General features: G+C 43.7%; 1 protein-coding gene across 33 annotated transcripts in view; it reads left to right on the forward strand.

Moving 5' to 3' along the window:
• The window catches only part of LOC110501784 (uncharacterized), a 176,171-nt gene that overhangs the window by 65,490 nt on the left and 89,400 nt on the right, over positions 1 to 21,281 (forward strand). For 27 of the 33 annotated variants that reach the window (XM_036959156.2, XM_090216022.1, XM_090216026.1 and 24 more), the window contains exon 3: positions 11,916 to 12,051. The exons of the other annotated variants lie outside the window; for them this stretch is intronic. The gene's annotated coding sequence lies outside the window, so the exon portion shown is untranslated. The remainder of the gene's footprint in view (positions 1 to 11,915; positions 12,052 to 21,281) is intronic. 33 annotated transcript variants of the gene reach the window in all.

Consider the following 21,281-nt stretch of genomic DNA (forward strand, 5'->3'; position numbering starts at 1 on the left):
AACCACTGTTCTGAACTAATATTTACACAAAACGTTTTTGGGTCCATACACAGATTGGCTACATAGATAGCTACACATCCATAGGCATACAGGTATTTTTATCCTCCACTACACAGTAAGCAAGAAAAGAGCTAGCTACCTTACTTGAGCTTCTTGCATGGCGAATATCAGCAAGGCAAGCTTACACAATTGTACATTACATTTTGCAGTAAATACTTTAGCTAGCTATATTTTTTACATCCACTGTTTCACAAGACGACAATCCACATATCTTTAAGATACTTTATAATTTCTCTCCTTCATGAGGAGGGAGGATAATGGAAGTTCATAGAAGAAACAAGGGTAGCAGACTATCAGTAACATTTCAACTAACCATCTACTAACACCCTAACTCGAGGTCTAACCCTAACCCGTGTCCTAACCCAAACTTAACCATAACCCTTATTCCAAACCTAACGCTAACCGTAACCTTAGCAAGCAGTTGCTTATCAACAGTTTGTTGATAGTATGGCCATCTGTAGCATCTACAGATGAAAAATCCATACTATCCAAATAAAGTGTGACCGTAAGAAGTAATGGTAGACCTACCAATTAGTTATATTGGTTTTACTGGTATCAATTTTGTTTTTGAATTATTAAGTGATTCAAATTGGTAACTTACATTCATGTGCAATGTTAGCTATTTAACATTAGCCTTCTACAACAATGTATGAATTAATGGTTGGATTAGAATCTGCATTATAATCATTGGTCAGTATGGAGAATTAAGTAAAACCACAAGTCCAAATCCCATCTCCATCTATGGTTAATTTAGAAAACAGCCAAACAGCAGCTTAACTGGTTGCATCACCAATTGGTATGACAAATGCACCACCCTCGACTGCAAATCGCTACAAAGGGTGGTGTGGACAGCCCAGTACATCACTGGAGCCAAGCTCCCTGCCATCCAGGACCTCTATATCAATCGGTATCAGAGGAAGGGCTGGAAAAATTGCTAAAAACTCCAGCCACCCAAGTCATAGATTGGTACTGGAGCCATAAATTGTACCGTAGCATCGACTCTCAGACCAACAGGCTCCGAGACAGCTTCTACCCCCAAGCCATAAGACTGCTACAGTAAATAGTTAATTAATGGTTAGCCGGACTTCTGCACTGACCCTATTTTTCACTGACTCTATGCACACTCACAAGAGTACAATACAGTGCCTTCAAAAAGTATTCATGCCCCTTGACTTTTTCCACATATTGTTGTGTTACATCCTGAATTTAATATTGATTAAATTGAGATTTTTTGTCACTGGCCTACAAACAATACCATATAATGTCAAAATAGAATTATGTTTTAGGATTTTTTTTTTACAAATTCATATTAAATGTCTTGAGTCAATAAGTATTCAACTAATTTCTTATGGCAATCCTAAATAGGTTTAGGAGTAGAAATGTGCTTAACAAGTCACATAATAAGTTCCACAAACTCACTTTCTGTGCAATAGTAGTGTTTAACTAGATGTTTTAATAACTACCTCTGTACCCCACAAATACAATTATCTGTATGGTCCCTCAGTCGAGCAGTGAATTTCTAACGCAGATTCAACCACAAAGACCAGGTAGGGTTTCCAATCCTAAGGGCACCTATTGGTATTCTGTATTTTATTAGGAGCAGCAGCTACTCTTCCGGGGGTCCACACAAAACATGAAACATGACGTAATACAGAACCTTAATAAACAACAGCTCCGAAGGACCGAACTACATATTTATTTTATATACACTACCGTTCAAAAGTTTGGGGTCACTTAGAAATGTCATTGTTTTTTGAAAGAAAAGCATTTTTTTTGTCTATTAAAATAACATCAAATTGATCAGAAATACAGTGTAGCCATTGTTAATGTTGTAAATGACTCTTGTAGCTGGAAACGGCAGGTTTGTTTATGGAATATCTACACAGGCGTGCAGAGGCCCATTATCAGCAACCATCACTTCTGTGTTCCAATGGCACGTGTTAGCTAATCCAAGTTTATCATTTTAAAAGGCTAATTGATCATTAGAAAACCCTTTTGCAATTATGTTAGCACAGCTGAAAACTGTTGATCTGATTAAAAAAGCAATACAACTGTCCTTCTTTAGACTAGTTGAGTATCTGGAGCGTCAGTATTTGTGGGTCCGATTACAGGCTTGAGTTTGTTCTGGATTTGGGGACTGTGAAAAGTCCCCTGGTGGCATGTCTGGTGGGATAAGTGTGTGTGTCAGAGCTGTGTGTAAGAGCTGTGTTGACTTTGCAAACAATTTGGGATTTCAACACATTAATGTTTCTTATAAAAATCAGTGATGCACGCCTCCTGGGTGGCGCAGTGATCTAGGGCACTGCATCGCAGTGCTAGCTGTGCCACCAGAGACTCTGGGTTCGCGCCCAGGCTCTGACACAGCCGGCCGCAACCGGGAGTTCCATGGGGCGACTCACAATTGGCCTAGCGTCGTCCGGGTAAGGGAGGGTTTGGCCGGTAGGGATATCCTCCTGTGGCGGGCTGGGCGCAGTGCACTCCAGGTGCACAGTGTGCGCTAAGAAGCAGTGTGGTTTGGTTGGGTTATGTTTCGGAGGAGGAATGGCTTTCAACCTTTGTCTCTCCCGAGCCTGTACAGGAGTTCTAGCGATGAGACAAGATACTAACAATTGGATACCACGAAAAGGGGGTAATATTATTATTGTTGTTTTTTAAATCAGTCAGTCTCTCCTCAACTCTTAACCAAGAGAGACTGGCGTGTTTATATGAGCCCTCTGATTACAATGAAGAGCAAGACATGCCACTCTGTTTTTGGCCAGCTGCAGCTAGGTCTTCACTTGCTGCACTCGACAACACGACTGGACAATAATCAAGATAAGGCAAAACTAGAGCCTGCCGGACTTGCTTTTTGGAGTGTGGTAGATGGGTAAACATTCAAAAAGCAGACATTGTAAATCCCTTTGAGCATGGTGAAGTTATTAATTACACTTTGGATGGTGTATCAGTATACCCAGTCACTACAAAAATACAGGTGTCCTTCCTAACTCAGTTTCTGCAGAAGAAGGAAACCGCTCAGGGATTTCACCATGAGGCCAATGATGACTTTAAAACAGTTACAGAGTTTAATGGCTCTGGATCAACAACATTCTAGTTACTCCACAATACTAATCTAATTGACAGAGTGAAAAGAAGGAATTCTGTACAGAATACAAATATTCCAAAACATGCATCCTGTTTGCAACAAGGCACTAAAATAATACTGCAAAAAATGTGGTAAAGCAGTTAACGTTTTGCCCTCAATAAAAAGTGTTATGTTTGGGGAAAATCCAATACAACACATTACTGAGTACGACTTTCCATATTTTCAAGTATAGTGGTGGTTGCATCATGTTATGGGTATGCTTGTAATCGTTAAGGACTGGTGATTTTTTCAGTATAAAAATAAATGGAATGGAGCTACACAGGCAAAATCCTAGAGGAAAACCTGGTTCAATCTGTTTTCCAGCAGACACTGGGAGATGAATTCACCTTTCAGCTGGACAGTAACCTTAAACATAAGGCCAAATCTACAGTGAATGTTCCTAAGTGGCCGATTTACAGTTTTGACTTAAATGCGATTGGAAATCTATGGCAAGACAAGAACATCTTTGTCTAGCAATGATCAACCAACAATTTGACAGAGCTTGAAGAATATTACAAATAAAAATTGGAATATATTGTACAATCCAGATGTGCAAAGCTCTAGAGAATTACCCAGAAAGACTTACAGCTGTAACCGCTGCCAAAGGTGATTCTAACATATATTGACTCAGGGAAGTGAAAACGTATGTAAATTAAAAAACATGTTTTCTCTTTGTCATGATGGGGTATTTTGTGTAGATGGATGACAAGATAATCTATTTAATCAATTTTGAATTAAGGTTGTAACACAATAAAATGTGGAATAAGCCAAGGGGTATGAATACTTTCTAAAGGCACTGTTTACACACTATATACAAACTCACACACGGTACGCTGACACTCACACAAAACCAACACATGTTCACATGTACACACACAACACACACGCATACCAACACCACACTAACACACATACACACACACTTTTACACTCATCATATGCAGCTACTACTCTGTTCTTTATTTTATTCTTATTCTTCTCTATCCTGATGCCTAGTCACTTTACCCTACGTCATACACATTGATTTGGTACTCCCTGTACATAGCTCCATTCTTGTGTATTTGATTCCTCTTGTGTTACTATTGTTCTTTTTACTGTATATATTTTTTTAACTCTGCATTGTTGGGAAGCATTCCATGGTAAAGCCTACACCCGTTGTATTCGGCACATGTGACTAGGGCTGTTGTGGTGACCGTATTGCCGCCACACCGGCGGTCATGAGTCATGAAAGGCAGTAAGATTCCACTTGACCATTTAGCCACGGTAATTAGGCTTCTCCAAGCTCTGATGCTGCTCATGGTCATTAGTAGCCTAACAAACTTGCTAACAGCCTGGTACTCAGCACTCTTTTGTCCCTCTAATCACTCTGACATCAATGCAAATGTAATCAAAAATCACATCAAACACTTCATGAGAGCTAATGTTACGCAACATTTCTATGGGCTATGCAATTGCGTGAGAAAACAGAGTTATGGCCTCTATTAAAAAGAGGAGGATCCTATCAGCCTTCTATAGGCTAGGCCTGGCCTGCTATATTTATTTCTCAACTTTCCTAATATTAAGCACATTGCTTATATTTACAAAAGGAGCATAGCCTACATGGATTGCATGAAAATGAACCACTGGAAAAGCGTCCTTCATTCGCTTTTTGCCTATTATGTGCATGGATTTTTTTCCCCTGCTGCCCCTGTATCGATACAGGTGCATGAATATGGTCCATTCTAAATCAAAACAAATTTCACACATATATATTATTTAGATTAAATCAAGAATAGTCTGATGGGTGTCAATTTTAGCCTATCACTTGTGAATGATATATTATCACTTGTGAATGATGCCCAGCAACTTTTTCTAGTCATTGTCGCACACCTCATGTAGCCTAGCCCATAGGCCTATATGTTTTGATAAGGTTTGTATCATAACTAAAGTGGCCAAATCATTTCTTAAAATGAAGCACATGAATCCGCTTTACAAGGGGTGTAGAGCCTAACTGGCGTACATAAGCAGCGTGTGAGTTTCAACTTTGAGGAAGATCATTTTCACAGGCTCCTTTATAATAAAAGCATTACATGCATAATTGTATTTGTGGTACATTTTGATAATGGTGTTTTCCGCTAATGGAACGTTCGCGCTTATAATCTACTGCCGTGTGCACACTGCTGCGCTTATAATGTGAAGAAATAGCATAATAGTTTATCAAAATTTTAAACTAATCTCTTGCGTCAGCCACATTGTGTAACAAATGTTTTTTGATGCTAGAGGTTGTATTAATTTGGGATCTATCGCATCCCACAACTATCCCAGACTATGTTTGGAATATTTATTTATTTTTATTTCTTTAAAAAATAAATATTTTAGGTCTAAAGAAGCATGATTTGAAGAAAATGTAGTCTATTTCAGAAGAACAGAATAGCATACTCTGAGTTGTCCTGATCTGTCTATGCCATATGGCCGTGGGCTACACTAGCTCATTTAGCAAACAAGATTTGCTTAGAATTCCGTGGCATTATTTTAAATTATTTAGAGTATGAAGAATACAATTGAACAAAGCTGAATAAATATAACTAATATTTTCCCAAGTATATGAGGGAGTGCGCACATGCAGCTATTCTGTGTTGAGCAGTTAAGAAATAGGTATTCCTATATGCTTAATTTAGTGTTATTAATGTAGCCCAATGTTTGTAGAAATACTAAAGTTACATTAATAATTCTAAATTAAGCATATAGGAATACATAAACAGAGTAAATCCTACTAATTTAAAATGAAATATCTCATGTAAACAAACACACCAGCCAAACTTTTAATCAGGTTTTGGAGTCATCTAAGGCAACGTGCTTCAGATTCATCCTAAGGAGTCTGACAGTGCAAACAAGTAGCTTTCTGCAGTTCAAAGGCAAAGAAAGATCAATTTGTATTTTCTTATTCAGAGAGAGAGATCCCTATCCTCCTCCGCCACATTGTAAATTCATGAGCCCTGAGATTTCCTGAAAAAAAAAAATGCAGGTTCACTTTAACCTCGGCCCCCCTGTGGGCTTCTTTTTACATGGTCTGACAGGTGGCTGCTGGGAGAAGCGGTCCTGACAGGTGGCTGCTGGGAGAAGCGGTCCTGACAGGTTGCTGCTGGGAGAAGCGGTCCAGGGGGGATAAGCAGTGTGTGTGTATTTTTGTTAGTGCATGTGTGGGTGTTCATTATGTGAATTATGGATGAGGTTAAGGCAGTGGTAGATAGAAACTTCAAGTAAGGGAAGGAGGAGGATGTCTACTTCCTCTGTCCCCTCATGGAGTCTTGTTAGAAACTGTAATAGTGAGCAAAAGTTGCTCCTTTTCTCAGAAACTGTAGCAACCGCACTACAAACCACCATCACCACCATTTCAAATGTTTTTAATTTTTATTTAACCTTTATTTAACCTATTTAACTAGATAAGTCCCTTAAGAACAAATTATTATTCACAATGACAGCCTACCAGAAGGCAAAAGGCCTCCTTCGGGGACGGGGGCTGGGATAAAAAATCACAGCACTAAACATGGTACGAATATTATTAGGCACAGACAACAGCGCAAAGGGCAAGACGGTAGAGACAACAATACATCACGCAAAGTAGCCACAACTGTCAGTAAGAGTGTCCATGATTGAGTCTTTGAATGAAGAGACTGAGATAAAACTGTCCAGTTTGAGTGTTTGTTGCAGCTCGTTCCAGTCGCTAGCTGCAGCGAACTGAAAAGACGAGTGACCCAGGAATGTGTGTGCTTTAGGGACCTTTAACAGAATGTGACTGGCAGAACGGGTTTTGCATGTGGAGGATGAGGGCTGCAGTAGAGATTTCAGATAGGGGGGAGTGAGGCCAGTACCACCACCAACACTACTCCCCCTGGGATGCGGAACTACTGGCAATAGCATGTAACTAACGTTAAAGGACTCAGTGGAGATGTGGCCAGTACAACAAGGGCAAGCCCTGTAAAAGCACTCCCTTATGATCTTTTAATCTTGTTTATATTCATAAACTGCAGTAGAGCACTAACACAACAGTACCTACATTACCGTTACCTTTTACATCACATAAAACAGCCAAGCATGAGATGTTACGCTAGTTGTCCCCATTGTATTAACTATAGCATCTTCTACTATACTGTCGGACGTGTTGGCAGCTGTTCACATGAAAGCCTGAATGGCACATTTTCATTACATTTAAATAGGTCCTGGGGCCCGACCTGGGTGCACATTTAGTTTTTTGCCCTAGTACTACACAGCTGATTCAAATATATAACTCATCATCGAGCTTTGATTATTGGAATCTGCTGTGTAGTGCTAGTGCAAAAACCAAAATGTGCACCGGGGGGGGGGGGGGACCCTGACATTGGGAAACCCTGGGTTAAGCCGTGTGTATGATCTCTCGGGATGAAAGTGAGGACAAGTGTGTGAGGGAAACACATGTCGCCTGGCATGTAAAGACCTGGCAAACAGAGTGTGAGTGTGTCCCTCAGAGTAGCGTATGTAAGATCACTGCAGTAGAGAGGAGGGTGAGACAGCAGTTCACAGGGTGATGCTGGGTGTATGCTAACAACCATCTGCCTTATTCCTACGGCAAGATACACTGCTAAAGGGATGAGTCAACACACACACACGTTTGTTTTACTATCCTAACAATACATTCCCCTTCAAAATCCTATTTTCTCGAACCTAACCTTAACTTCTAACCCCAATTCTAACCCTATCTCTAAACCTAACCCTAATTCTAACCCTATCTCTTAACTCAACCCTACTTCTAACCCTAATTCTAACCCTATCTCTAAACCTAACCTTAAAGCCTAAAATAGCAATTTCCCTTGTGAGGTCCGGTGAAATGTCCCCACTTATCCAACTTTTACTTGTTTGGCTATCCTTGTGAGGACTTCTGGTCCCCACAAGGATAGTTAAACCAAAAACACACACAAAACAACTGAGCCACACCCCGAGTGGTCAGAGTAGAGAGGCTCATTTAGATGCTGCACACTCTGAAACTCACATAATGACATCCTGAACAGAGCCGTGGCAGAACCAGAGAGAGAGAAATAGAGAAAGCTCTGTGAGCGCAGGCTATTGCTGGGGTCTTTAGCAGACAAAAGGAGTTGGCAAGACAGCAGAAATAGGGACCAGGCTGAGTTGAGTTTATTACATTACCAAGAACCCACAGCGCCTGGAGTGGGTTATTGTGTAATGTACTGTGTGTAGCTAGCTGTGTACTTATTCTGAATGTTTGATCAGTGAACATATTGTCTGTCTGAGAGTCTGTTCATGACTGTATGACTCAGTGCTTATGCGTTGCTGGTGTTCTGTGTTTACTTTATTCCCACTTTGTCCTGCTGTAAGCTCCGGGACTTTATGGCTCGGCTCTCTCTCATCCAGAACCATTTTGATGGTCTTTGTGACGGGATCGGACCCCGGTCCATCCTCTCTCTGTTTGTTTATGTGTGTGTGTCCATGTGAAGTGGGAGAGGATGGGACTGAGGATGGGCCAGTCTCCCGTGCTGACAATGATCCTGGCGTAGGATAGGAAGGCTGTCTCTCAGAGGGGATGGGATTGGTATTGATGAACTCAAATCAAATCAAATTTTATTTGCCACATACATATGGTTAGCAGATGTTAATGCGAGTGTAGTGAAATGCTTGTGCTTCTAGTTCCGACAATGCAGTAATAACCAACGGGTAATCTACCCTAACAATTCCACAACTACTACCTTATACACACAAGTGTAAAGGGATAAAGAATATGTACATAAAGATATATGAATGAGTGATGGTACAGAACGGCATCGGCAAGATGCAGTAGATGATATAGAGTACAGTATATACTTATGAGATGAGTAATGTAGGGTATGTTAACATTATATTAAGTGGCATTGTTTAAAGTGGCTAGTGATACATTTTTTCCATCAATTTCCATCAATTTCCATTATTAAAGTGGCTGAAGTTGAGTCAGTATGTTGGCAGCAGCCACTCAATGTTAGTGGTGGCTGTATAACAGTCTGATGGCCTTGAGATAGAAGCTGTTTTTCAGTCTCTCGGTCCCTGCTTTGATGCACCTGTAATGACCTCGCCTTCTGGATGATAGCGGGGTGAACAGGCAGTGGCTCCGGTGGTTGTTGTCCTTGATGATCTTTATGGCCTTCTTCACAACGCTGTCTGTGTGGGTGGACCAATTCAGTTTGTCCGTGATGTGCATGCCAAGGAACTTAAAACTTACTACCCTCTCCACTACTATCCCGTCAATGTGGATAGGGGGGTGCTCCCTCTGCTGTTTCCTGAAGTCCACAATCATCTCATTTGTTTTGTTGACGTTGAGTGTGAGGTTATTTTCCTGACACCACACTCCGAGGGCCCTCACCTCCTCTCTGTCGGCTGTCTCGTCGTTGTTGGTAATCAAGCCTACCACTGTAGTGTCGTCTGCAAAATTGATGATTGAGTTGGAGGGGTGCATGGCCACGCAGTCGTGGGTGAACAGGGAGTACAGGAGAGGGCTCAGAACACACCCTTGTGGGGCCCCAGTGTTGAGGATCAGCGGGGTGGAGATGTTGTTACCTACCCTCACCACCTGGGGGCGGCCCATCAGGAAGTCCAGTACCCAGTTGCACAGGGCGGGGTCGAGACCTATGGTCTCGAGCTTGATGACGAGTTTGGAGGGTAATATGGTGTTAAATGCTGAGCTGTAGTCGAAAACAGCATTCTCACATAGGTATTCCTCTTGTCCAGATGGGTTAGAGCAGTGTGCAGTGTGGTTGCGATTGCATCGTCTGTGGACCTATTGGGGCGGTAAGCAAATTGGAGTGGGTCTAGGGTGTCAGGTAGAGTGGAGGTGATATGGTCCTTGACTAGTCTCTCAAAGCACTTCATGAAGACGGAAGTGAGTGCTACGGTCGTTTAGCTCAGTTACCTTAGCTTTCTTGGGAACAGGAACAATGGTGGCCCTCTTGAAGCATGTGGGGACAGCAGACTGGGATAGGGATTGTTTGAATATGTCCGTAAACACACCAGCCAGCTGGTCTGTGCATGCTCTGAGGACGCGGCTGGGGTTGCCGTCTGGGCCTGCAGCCTTGCGAGGGTTAACACGTTTAAATGTTTTACTCACTTTGGCTGCAGTGAAGGAGAGTCCACAGGTTTTGGTAGCGGGCCGTGTCAGTGGCACTGTATTGTCCTCAAAGCGAGCAAAAAAGTTATTTAGTCTGTCTGGGAGCAAGACATCCTGGTCCGCGACCCTGCCACATACCTCTTGTGTCTGAGCCGTTGAATTGCGACTCTACTTTGTCTCTATACTGATGCTAAGCTTGTTTGATTGCCATGCGGAGGCAATCAAAGTTAGAGCATGGTGCTAGACAGAGAGGGTTCTGGGTAAGAAGGGTAACTATGGACCTTAAATCAAAGCACTGTTATGAAACAGTGTAACCACATAACAGGGTGTTACCAACTAGGTTCGACTACTGCCTGCCACAATACTGTTTTAGCCCGCTGAGCTTTAACTCAGGGACATAACGTAAGTCTTCGGGTCTCGGCCAAGGTTACGCATCACACTTACACGATCACACTTTCCAGTCTCAGTCTATATCAGGTGTATGTATATATAGGCACAAACAGCATATTTCGTTATAGTTTCCATCCATGATATAACTTCAGACACTCACCTATTGTACTGTACATGGTGTCTGTTTCCTTTACTGGTACTGTGTTGCTGCATGCACGGTCTCCTGTTCTTCATGCTGTCTTATGTTCTCCCTAGTGTGTGTGTGTGTGTGTGTGCATCAGTTACCTACTGTCTATCTCTCCCTACATTAGCTGGTTGGTTTTAACAAGACACTACAGTACCAGACGACAATCCACACTACACAACATGCCATCCAGGGAACTGGGGTGACTGAAGAAACAGTCACTGTAATTATCACATTTTAGGTAAAACCCAGATGCAGTCAGTGTCTAAGAAACAAAAGTTTAATTCCAAAACAGGGGCAGGCAAACGACAGGTCAAGGCAGGCAGTGGTCATTAATCCAGAGAGGGTGTAAAGGGTCCAGAATGGCAGGCAGTCTCAGGGTCAGAGAAGGCAGTTTTTTTTTTTTCAGGGTTTTTATTAATTAACAAAACGAACTGGCAGCAGACAAACAGAGAACACAGGTATAAATACACAGGGAATAATGGGGAAGATGGGCAATACCTGGAGGTGGGTGGAGACAAGCACAAAGACAGGTGAAACAGATCAGGGTGTGACAGTAATTCATGCTCATGATCAACTGGGCCGGCTGAAGAAACAGTCACTGTAATTCATGCTCATGATCAACTGGGCCGGCAGAAGAAACACTGTGATTCATGCTCATGATCAACTGGGCCGGCTGAAGAAACAGTCACTATAATTCATGCTCATGATCTAATCTAATCTACTGTTTGTTTCTTTCTAACTTCTGGGAGGGAAATAAATAAATACATTTGCCAATATATGAAATAAACAAACACAAGGTTTCTGGACTGCACTCAATAAGGGGGAATCTTTTGGATTAGAACCTTGTTCGTTCTCTTTCTCTCTCTTTTGTTTTCTCTCTCTCTCCCTTTCATTCCCCCTATCTCCTCCTCTCTTTCTCTCTGTTTGTAAATGTACACACTTCACTGTCGATACAGTGCTTGTGTGTGTGTGTGTGTGTGTGTGTGTGTCTGTGTACCGTAGTATATTAGTCCCAGTCTTAAGTAAACTTATTCACCCTTTCTCCTTTCCAGGTGTGAATAGGTTGTCCCTTGGTATTGTCTTTCCTTGGTCATCTCTGTCCTGTCCCGTACCGTACTTCTGAAGATAAGAGGCCTCTGTCTGCACCGACCTCAAATCACCACCTCAAGTCTCACACTGCCTTACCAGGTAGACCAATCTGTACGCTGCTGCTCAATGGTTTCCACAGTCTTTAATTGAGAAGAAAGAGGAAAATTCACACACCAACAAAGAAATAGAGAGAAACAGAGCGAGAGAGGGACAGAGAGAGAGAGAGAGAGAGACATAGCGAGAGAGAGAGACAGAGAGACAGCGAGAGAGAGAGAGACATAGCGAGAGAGAGAGAGACATAGCGAGAGAGAGAGAGACATAGCGAGAGAGAGAGAGACATAGCGAGAGAGAGAGACATAGCGAGAGAGAGAGACATAGTGAGAGAGAGAGAGAGAGAGAGAGACATAGCAAGAGAGAAAGAGAGACATAGCAAGAGAGAAAGAGAGACATAGCGAGAGAGAAAGAGAGAGAGAGAGAGAGAGGGACAGAGAGAGAGAGAGAGACATAGCGAGAGAGAAAGAGAGAGAGAGAGAGAGAGGGACAGAGAGAGAGAGAGAGGGACAGAAAGAGAGAGAGAGAGAGAGGGACAGAGAGAGAGAGAGAGAGACAGAGAGACACAGCGAGAGAGAGAGAGAGACATAGCAAGAGAGACATAGCGAGAGAGAAAGAGAGAGAGAGAGAGAGAGAGACATAGTGAGAGAGAAAGAGAGACATAGCGAGAGAGAGAGAGAGAGGGACAGAGAGAGAGAGAGACAGAGAGACATAGCGAGAGAGAGAGACATAGCGAGAGAGAAAGAGAGACATAGCGAGAGATAGAGAGAGAGAGGGAGAGAGAGAGAGAGAAACATAGTGAGCGAGAAAGAGAGAGAGAGAGAGGGGGACAGAGAGAGAGAGAGAGAGACAGAGAGACATAGCGAGAGAGAGAGAGACATAGCGAGAGAGAGACATAGCGAGAGAGAAAGAGAGACATAGTGAGAGAGAAAGAGAGACATAGCGAGAGAGAAAGAGAGACATAGCGAGAGAGAAAGAGAGGGACAGAGAGAGAGAGGGACAGAGAGAGAGAGACATAGCGAGAGAGAACGAGAGAGAGAGAGAGAGGGACAGAGAGAGAGAGACAGAGAGACATAGCGAGAGAGAGACATAGCGAGAGAGAAAGAGAGACATAGCGAGAGAGAAAGAGAGAGATAGAGAGAGAGAGACATAGCGAGAGAGAAAGAGAGACATAGCGAGAGAGAAAGAGAGAGAGAGAGAGAAAGAGAGAGGGACAGAGAGAGAGAGAGAGACATAGCGAGAGAGAGAGACATAGCGAGAGAGAAAGAGAGACATAGCGAGAGATAGAGAGAGAGAGGGAGAGAGAGAGAGAGAAACATAGTGAGCGAGAAAGAGAGAGAGAGAGAGGGGGACAGAGAGAGAGAGAGAGAGACAGAGAGACATAGCGAGAGAGAGAGAGACATAGCGAGAGAGAGACATAGCGAGAGAGAAAGAGAGACATAGTGAGAGAGAAAGAGAGACATAGCGAGAGAGAAAGAGAGACATAGCGAGAGAGAAAGAGAGGGACAGAGAGAGAGAGGGACAGAGAGAGAGAGAGAGACATAGCGAGAGAGAAAGAGAGAGAGAGAGAGAGGGACAGAGAGAGAGAGACAGAGAGACATAGCGAGAGAGAGACATAGCGAGAGAGAAAGAGAGACATAGCGAGAGAGAAAGAGAGAGATAGAGAGAGAGAGACATAGCGAGAGAGAAAGAGAGACATAGCGAGAGAGAAAGAGAGAGAGAGAGAGAAAGAGAGAGGGACAGAGAGAGAGAGAGAGACATAGCGAGAGAGAAAGAGAGAGAGAGAGGGACAGAGAGAGAGAGAGAGAGACAGAGAGACATAGCGAGAGAGAAAGAGAGACATAGCGAGAGAGAGTGAGAGAGAGAGGGAGAGAGAGAGAGAGAGAGAGAAACATAGTGAGAGAGAAAGAGAGAGAGAGAGAGGGGGACAGATAGAGAGACAGAGAGACATAGCGAGAGAGAGAGAGAGACATAGCGAGAGAGAGAGAGACATAGCGAGAGAGAGAGACATAGCGAGAGAGAAAGAGAGACATAGCGAGAGAGAAAGAGAGACATAGCGAGAGAGAAACGAGAGACAGTGGGACAGAAAGGGACAGAGGGAGAGGGACAGGGACAGAGCGAGAGGGACAGGGACAGAGGGAGAGGGACAGAGGGAGAGGGACAGACAGAGAGGGAGAGGGACAGAGGGAGAGGGACAGACATGGAGAGGGAGAGAGACAGACATGGAGAGGGAGAGGGACAGACATGGAGAGGGAGAGGGACAGACAGAGAGAGGGTCAGACATGGAGAGGGTCAGACATGGAGAGGGTCAGACATGGAGAGGGACAGACATGGAGAGGGACAGACATGGAGAGGGACAGACAGAGAGAGGGACAGACATGGAGAGGGACAGACATGGAGAGGGACAGACAGAGAGAGGGACAGACATGGAGAGGGACAGGCAGAGAGAGGGACAGGCAGAGAGAGGGACAGACAGGGAGAGGGACAGACATGGAGAGGGACAGACATGGAGAGGGACAGACAGGGAGAGGTACAGACAGAGAGAGGGACAGACAGAGAGAGGACAGACAGAGAGAGGGACAGACAGAGAGAGGGACAGACAGGGAGAGGGACAGACATGGAGAGGTACAGACATGGAGAGGGACAGACATGGAGAGGGACAGACAGAGAGAGTGACAGACAGAGAGAGAGAGAGAGACAAATGGCTGTGTGTCTTTGGCTGCGTGTCTCTGGCTGTGTGTGGGTGGGTGTATGTGGGTGGGTGGATGTATGTGTGAGTGTCGGTTGTTTCTGTTGCCTTCCCAATGCTAGGAGCCACGTGTTTGCCGAGTGTAGGAGGGAAGAGAAGAAAAGAGCTGCTCTACCAGAGAAAATGAATGTGACGCACGACCATGAAACCTTAACAAAACAGAAAAACATTATGTACACTCTCTCCCTCTCTCTCTCTCTCTCTCTCTTTGTTATTCTAGCTTAGGCACAGGCTGGCATTTTCTGCTTAGCTCTGTGCTTGCTTGTGTTTGTTAGTCTTTGTGTGTGTTTGTGTGGGTACGTTTGAGTGTGTATGTGTGCTCGTGCTTCTGTGCGTGTGAGTTTGTGTGTGCGTCTGTGTATATGTACAGTATGTGTGTTTGCGCTCGTGCTTCTGTGCGTGTGAGTGTGTGTTTGTGTGTGCGTCTGTGTATAGGTACAGTATGTGTGTGTGTGCATGCGTGGGCTGTACTCTGATGGCCAGCACAACCGTCTCTGATGGGTAGACATCCAGCTGTGATAATGTGTGCAGAAAGACTTTAGAGCAGTTCCCCTCAGTTCCCACGCACACAGAGCAGACTTTAGAGCAGTTCCCCTCGGTTCCCACGCACACAGAGCAGACTTTAGAGCAGTTCCCCTCAGTTCCCACGCACACAGAGCAGACTTTAGAGCAGTTCCCCTCAGTTCCCACACACACAGAGCAGACTTTAGAGCAGTTCCCCTCAGTTCCCACGCACACAGAGCAGTTCCCCTCAGTTCCCACGCACACAGAGCAGACTTTAGAGCAGTTCCCCTCAGTCCCCACGCACACAGAGCAGACTTTAGCAGGGTGACAGAGGGCAGACATTCTCCATCTCTATCTCTACCCCCTTCAGTCATCACTTTGAAGGCCCTGCCTCTGTCTCGCTGAAAGACCAAACCAGCTACATACTACCCCAAGCTCTCCAAGAGTGTGACCAACAGTTTAACACATGAAGTGATTTAGGTGTTTTAATGACACTGAGACAGAGGAACTTTAGTCTCTCTCTCTCTCTCTCTCTCTCTCTCTCTCTCTCTCTCTCTCTCTCTCTCTCTCTCTCAACAAAAGTGAATTAAACAATAAAAAATGTACAGTAAACATTACACAAGTTCCAAAATAATAAATACATTTCAAATGTCATATTATGTCAATAAATAAACATAAAAATAGGTGGTACTTAAAATGTTGTTTGTTCTTCACTGGTTGCTCTTTTCTTGTGGCAACAGGTCACAAATCTTGCTGCTGTGATTGCACACTGTTATTTCACCCAATTTGTTTGGATTTTATAACGTTGTATGTTTTTCCCCCAACACCATTTTCCATCAATTTGTATAGCAGGCCCTCGTGCCAAATTGAGTCGAAAGCTTTTTTGACATCAACAAAGCATGAGAAGACTTTACCTTTGTTTTGGTTTGTTTATTTGTCAATTAGGGTGTGCAGGGTGAATACGTGGTCTGTTGTATGATCATTTTGTAAAAAGCCAATTTGCCATTTGCTCAGTACATTGTTTTCGCTGAGGAAATGTACAAGTCTGCTGTTAATGATAATGCCAGAGCTGAGGATGATGTAAAAAAGTTTAAAGTATAGCCATTTGGAATTTGTGGTCTGTATATTTTATAATTTCATGTAGGAGACCATCAACCCCACAGGCCTTTTTGGGTTGGAGGGTTTGTATTTTGTCCTGTAGTTCATTCAATGTGATTGGAGAATCCAGTGGGTTCTGGTAGTCTTTAATAGTTTATTCTAAGATTTGTTTATGATCATGTATATGTTTTTGCTGTTTGTTCTTTGTTATAGAGCCAAAAAGATTGGAGAAGTGGTTTATCCATACATCTCCATTTTGGATAGATACATTGTCTAGAAAGGATTGAATATGTTGTTGCCTAATAGTTTTTTTGGTAGATTTTCCTTCCATCTATAGCATTTCATAATATTATTCAGTTCCTTTGGCTTTGATGCCTCATGATTGAGCAAAGCTATGTTAAAGTAGAGTGTGATTCTGCTGTGATCTGATAGAGGTGTCAGTGGACTGACTGTGAACGTTCTGAGAGACTCTGGGTTGAGGTCGGTGATAAAGTAGTCTAAAGTACTACTGACAAGAGATGAGCTACAGGTGTACCTGCCCTAGGAGTCCCCTAGAAGCCTACCGTTGACTACGTACATACCCAGCGTCCGACAGAGCTGCAGGAGTTGTGACCCTTTGTTGCTGGTTATGTTGACGTAGTTGTGTCAAGGGGGGAATATGGGGAAGGTAATGATATCACCTCCAGGTACGTGTTTGTCCCCCTGTGTGCTGAGGGTGTCAGATTCTTGTCCAGTTCTGGCATTTAGGTCGCCACAAACGAGTACATGTCCCTGAGCCTGGAAATTGTTGATCTCCACCTCTAGGATGGAGAAGCTGTCATCGTTAACGTATGGGGATTCTAGTGGAGGGATATAGGTAGCACACAGGAGGACATTTTTCTCTGTTGAGATAATTTCCTTATTAATTTCTAGACAGATTTGAGGTCAGTGTTAAAGTAGTCTACAGGACTACTGCCAAAGGATGAGCTGTAGGTGTACCTACCATAGGAGTCTACTTGAAGCCTACCATTGACTATGTACAGATCCAGCGAGTGACAGAGCTGCAGGAGTTGGGACCCGTTTTTGTTGGTTGTTTTGTCATAGTTGTGTCTACAATGTGAAAACTATTTAAACTGAGCCATGTTGGTTTCAAAAGCTGTCTCTTCCAAATTAAAATGTATCATTTATTTTATTTAATGAGCCATTCACAGTTTCACTGTAACAGCCGACTGTACTTAGACTTGCATGGCGTAATCTTTGAGACAAGCATATGCACTGGCAGGTTCAACCAGCCTAATCGTCATGACTCATGTTCAAACTTAGACGTCAAACTGTATCAAGGTTCTGGTCTAATGCTTCTAAAAATGTTAGGCATAACCGTGTTCATGGAGCTCTCAACCAGCCCTACACCTCACAGATTAGGGTGTTTTTTCTGTTGGTGTAACCTCAAATGTTGTTTCCCTGTTCTGTCTCCTTGTGTGCTGAGGGTGTCATGTTCTTGTCCTGTTCTGACATTTAGGTCACCACAGACTAGTACATGTCCCTGGGCCTGGAAATGGTTGATCTCCCCCTTTAGGATGGAGAAGCTGTCATCATTAAAGTATGAGGATTATATTGGGGCTATAGAGGTTGCACACTTACAGTACATATTACCTCAATTACCTCGACACCACTGCCCCCGCACATTGACTCTATACCGGTACCCCCTGCTGCTCTTTCCTTTTTTGGGGCATTTTCTTAAAACTGCATTGTTGGTTAATGGCTTGTAAGTGAGAATTTCACTGTAAGGTCTACACCCTGTATTCGGTGCATGTGACAAATACAATTTGATTTAACACACACACACACACACACGAACACACACACACACACACACACACACACACACACACACACACACACACACAGGGACACAGGCACTCTCTCTCTCTCACACACACACACACACACACACACACACGAACACACACACACACACAGGGACACAGACACTCTCACACACACACACACACACACACACACACACACACACACACACACACACACACACACACACACACACACACACACACACACACACACACACACACACAAATGTCAATATGCCTTGTCTACTGTTCTCTCGGCTAGTTCTTATTGTTTTATTTCACTGTAGAGCCCTCAGTCCCGCTCAACATGCCTTAGATAGCTCTTTTGTCCCACCCCACACACATGCGGAGACCTCACCTGGCTTAACTGGTGCCTCCAGAGACGAAACCTCTCTCATTGTCACTCAACACCTAGGTTTACCTCCACTGTAGTCACATCCTACCATACCCTTGTCTGTACATTATGCCCTGAATCTATTCTACCACGCTCAGAAATCTGCTCCTTTTATTCGCTGTTCCCAACGCACTAGACAACCAGTTATTATAGTCTTTAGCCGTACCCTTATCCTACTCCTCCTCTGTTCCTCTGGTGATGTAGGGGTTAACCCAGGCCCTGTAGCCCCCAGTTCCACTCCTATTCCCCAGGCGATATCATTTGTTGACTTCTGTAACCGTAAAAGCCTTGGTTTCATGCATGTTAACATCAGAAGCCTCTTCCCGAAGTTTGTTTTATTCACTGCTTTAGCACACTCCACCAGACCTGATGTCCTAGCCGTATCTCAATCATGGCTTTGGAAGGACATCAAAAATTCAGAAATGTCCATCCCCAACTACAACATTTTCAGCCAAGATAGAACTGCCAAAGGTGGCGGAGTTGCAATCTACTGCAGAGAGAGCCTGCAAAGTTCTGTCATACTATCCAGGTCTGTGCCCAAACAGTTCGAGCTTCTACTTTTAAAAATCCATATTTCCAGAAACACTGTTGACCCCCCTCAGCCCCTACCTGTGCCCTGGACACCATATGTGATTTGATTGCCCCCCATTTATCTTCAGAGTTCGTAATGTTAGGTGACCTAAATTGGCATATGCTTAACACCCCGACCATCCTACAATTTAAGCTAGATGCCCTCAAACTTATCAAGGAACCTACCAGGTACAACCCTAAATCCGTAAACATGGGCATCATCATAGATAGCATCCTGACCAACCTGCCCTCTAAATACACCTCTGCTGTCTTCAACTAAACTCAGCAAGTCATTGTAAACTTAGCAAAAAAATAAATGTCCTCTCACTGTCAACTGCATTTTTTTCAGAAAACTTAACATGTGTAAATATTTGTATGAACATAACAAGATTCAACAACTGAGACATAAACTGAACAAGTTTCACAGACGTGACTAACAGAAATGGAATAATGTGTCCCTGAAAAGGGGGGGTCAAAATCAAAAGTAACACTCAGTGTCTGGTGTGGCCACCAGCTGCATTAAGTACTGCAGTGCTGCACTCATGGACTGCACCACGGGTCGGTAGTCATTTGGGCAGGTTACCTAAGTGTTGTTTGGCACAGGGACTATGGTGGTCTGCTTGGAACATGTTGGTATTACAGACTCGGTCAGGGATAGGTTGAAAATGTCAGTGAAGACACCTCCAAGTTGGTCAGCGCATGCTCGGAGTTCACATCCTGGTAATCCGTTTGGCCCTGTGGCCTTGTGAATGTTGACCTATTTAAAGGTCTTACTCACATCGGCTACGGAGAGCTGATGCACTCATGCATGTTTCAGTGTTGCTTGCCTCGAATCGAGCATTGAAGTTATTTAGCTTGTCTGGTGGTCACGTGTCACTGGCCAGCTCACAGCTCTGCTTCCCTTTGTAGTCCGTAATAGTTTGCAAGCCCTGCCACATCCGACGAGCGTTGGAGCCAGTGTAGTACTATTCAATCTTAGTCCTGTATTGACACTTTGCCTGTTTGTTGGTTCGTCGTATAGCAGGATTTCTTCTAAGCATCCGAGTTAGAGTACCGCTCCTTGAAAGCTGCAGGCTCTACCTTTAGCCCAGTGCGGATGTTTCCTGTAATCCATGGCTTCTGTTTGGGTTATGTACGTACTGTACGCTTACTGTGGGGACAATGTCGTTGATGCACTTATTGATGAAGCCAGTGACTGATGTGGTGTACTCCTCAATCCCATCGTAAGAATCCCGGGAACATATTCCAGTCTGTGATAGCAAAACAGTCCTGTAGCTTAGTATCTGCTTCATCTGAACACTTCCTTATTGAGTGGGTCATTGGTACTTCCTGCTTTAGTTTTAGCTTGTAAGCAGGAATCAGGAGAATAGTGTTATGGTCAGATTTGCCAAATGGAGGGCGAGGGAGAACTTTGCACACGTCTCTGTGTGTGGAGTAAAGGTGGACTAGATTTTTTCCCCTCTTGTTGCACATTTAACATGCTGGTAGAAATGAGGTAAAACAGAATAAAATTTCCCTGCATAAAAGTTCCCTGGCTGCTATGAGCGCCACCTCTGGATGAGCATTTTCCTGTTTGATTATGGCCATATACAGCTCGTTGAGTGCGGTCTTAGTGCCAGCATCGGTTTGTGGAGGTAAATAGACAGCTACTAAATATATATAAAACTCTCTTGGTAAATAGTGCAGTCTACAGCTTATCATGTATGTATGTTATCCATGCCGTCATTCAGCCACAACTCTGTGAAACATAAGATATTACAGTTTTTAATGTCCCGTTGGTAGGAAAGCCTTGATCAGAGCTCATCCATTTTGTTATCCAATTATTGCACTTTGGCTAATAGGACTGATGGTAGAGAGGGATTACTCACTCGCTGTCGGATCCTTACAAGGCACCCCGACCTATGTCCCCGATATCGCCGTCTCTTCTTCATGCGAATGACGGGGATGAGGGTCTTGTCGAGTGTCTGAAGTAAATCCTTCGCGTCCGACTCGTTAAAGAAAAAATATTTGTCCAGTATGAGGTGAGTAATCGCTGTCCTGATATCCAGAAGTTATTTTCGGTCATAAGAGACGGTGGCAGAAACATTATGTACAAAATAAGTTACACATGACGCAA

Source organism: Oncorhynchus mykiss, chromosome 22 (assembly GCF_057628025.1).
Source record: "Oncorhynchus mykiss isolate SJ-2025 chromosome 22, ASM5762802v1, whole genome shotgun sequence".
Lineage (NCBI taxonomy): Eukaryota > Metazoa > Chordata > Actinopteri > Salmoniformes > Salmonidae > Oncorhynchus > Oncorhynchus mykiss.